General features: G+C 44.4%; 1 protein-coding gene across 3 annotated transcripts in view; it reads left to right on the top strand.

Annotated features, from left to right (window-relative positions):
• Window positions 1-2333, top strand: part of MILR1 (mast cell immunoglobulin like receptor 1) — a 32386-nt gene that overhangs the window by 18820 nt on the left and 11233 nt on the right. The window lies entirely within an intron of this gene.

Below are 2333 nucleotides of genomic sequence, written 5' to 3'. Positions count from 1 at the left end.
TTTTTTTTCTCTTGCTCTTCTTTTCTTATTCTATATTAGAGAGAGGACCTCACTATGTTGCCCAGACTGGTCTTGAACTCTTGGGCTCAAAGGATCCTCTCCCGCTTTGGCCTCCCAAAGTATGGGGATTACAGGTGTGAGTCACCATTCCTGGCCAATAATTTGTGTGTTTTTTTGTTTGTTTGTTTGTTGTTTTGATACGGAGTTTTGCTGTTGTTGCCCAGGCTGGAGTGCAATGGAGTGATCTTGGCTCACCGCAACCTCCGCCTCCTGGGCTCAAGTGATTCTCCTGCCTCCGCCTCCTGAATAGCTGGGACTACAAGCATGCACCACCATACCTGGCTAGTTTCTGTATTTTTAGTAGAGATGGGAGCCGGGCGCGGTGGCTCACACCTGTAATCCAGCACTTTGGGAGGCTGAGGCCAAAGGTAGATCACCAAGGTCAGGAGTTCGAGACAAGCCTGACCAACGTGGAGAAACTCCATCTCTATTAAAAATACAAAAAATTAGCCAGTTATGGTGGTGCATGTCTATAATCCCACCTACATTGGAGGCTGAGGCAGGAGAATCGCTTGAACCTGGGAGGTGGAGGTTGCAATAAGCCAAGGTTGCAACATTGCATTCCAGCCTGGGCAACAAGAGCGAAACTCTGCCAAAAAGAAAAAAGAAAAGAGACGGGGTTTCTCCATGTTGGTCAGGCTGGTCTTGAACTCCCGACCTCAGGTGATCCACCTGCCTCGGCCTCCCAAAGTGTGGGATTACAGGTGTGAGCCGCTGCACCAGGCCAAGAACTTGTGTTCTTAATTAAATGCAAGTTGAAGTAAGCCACGTGAACAAGTGTTTGTTTCGCACTGGGCGCTGCGCGTGGCACGGCTGCTCCTGACTGCAAGTGCCTCAAGCCAGAGCTTTGCCTTGCATGACTCAGCGTCCTCGCTGGATCTGCCACGTAGGGGAAGCTCAGTGCACGAGTACAAACAAGTGTCATCCCATTAGCACAAAAGACGCCTTCAAAAGATTTACAATTGTTTGAGGCTGGAAGTATTAAAAATATTAGGTTGGTGCATAAGTAATGGCAGTTTTTGCCATGACTTTATGGCAAAACCTGCAATTACATTTTTTTTGTTTTTTTTTTTTTTGAAATGGAGTCTTCCTTTGTCGCCCAGGCTGGAGTGTAGTGGTGCAATCTCGGCTTATGGCAGCCTCTGTGTCGCCGGTTCAAGCGATTCTCCTGCCTCAGACTCCTGAGTAGCTGAGATTACAGGCTCCCACCACCATGTATTTTTAGTAAGGACAGGCTTTCATTATGTTGGTCAGGCTGGTCTTGAACTCCTGATCTCAGGTGATCTGCCCACTTCAGCCTCCCAAAGTGCTGGGATTACAGGCCTGAGCCAGTGTGCCTGGCCCACAATTACTTTTGCACCAACCTAATATATATATATACACATAAGAATATATATATATATATATACATAAGAATATATATATATACACACATATAAGAATATATATATTTACATATATAATATGTATACATATATCTATATATATTCTTTCTACATTTCTATGCTTTCTAGATTTTCAACATAAAACTATAATCTATTCTGCTATACGATTTTTTAAAAACTTTATTAAACACACCAGACTCAAAAAAAACAAAAACAGAAACAAAAAAGCATCGTTTCTCCCTTCACCACCTTAAGTCTACATCCAGCAGAAAACATGTCAATGTCATTAGAAGCCTCAGTTACGGCCTTTTTAAAAAATGTTTTTTAGAGAAGGGGTCTCGCTGTGTTGCCTAGGCTGGTCTTGAACTCCTGGGCTCAGGCAGTCCTCCTACCTCAGCCTCCCAAAGTGCTGGGATCACAGTATTTTATTTTTTTTAATTACAATTTTTTTTTTTTGGAGACAAAGTCTCACTATATTCCCCAGGCTGGCCTTGAATTTCTGGCCTCAAGTAATCCTTCCACCTCAGCTTCCCAAAGCACTGGAATTACAGGCATGAGCCACTGCACCCTGGCCCACGTCTCCTGTCTTAAAAGCATGTTTCCCCTTCCTATAAAAAGCCCAGGTTCTTGCAAAAGTGGCATTAATATTCTTGATTACTGGCTAAAGCTATAATATAATTCAGCAGGCCAGGCATGGTGGCTCATGTCTGCAATTCCAGCACTTTGGGAGGCCAAGGTGGGTGGATCATGAGGGCAGGAGTTTGAGACCAGCCAGGCCAACATGGTAAAACTCCATCTCTACTAAAAATACAAAAATTAGCTGGGCGTGGTGGTACATACATTTGTCCCTGCTACTCAGGAGGCTGAGGCAGGAGAATCACTTGAACC

This window comes from Cebus imitator, unplaced genomic scaffold (assembly GCF_001604975.1).
Source record: "Cebus imitator isolate Cc_AM_T3 unplaced genomic scaffold, Cebus_imitator-1.0 Scaffold650, whole genome shotgun sequence".
NCBI lineage: Eukaryota > Metazoa > Chordata > Mammalia > Primates > Cebidae > Cebus > Cebus imitator.
The sequence above is the reverse complement of the archived record's forward strand: the minus strand, read 5'-3'. Positions and strand labels throughout refer to the sequence as shown.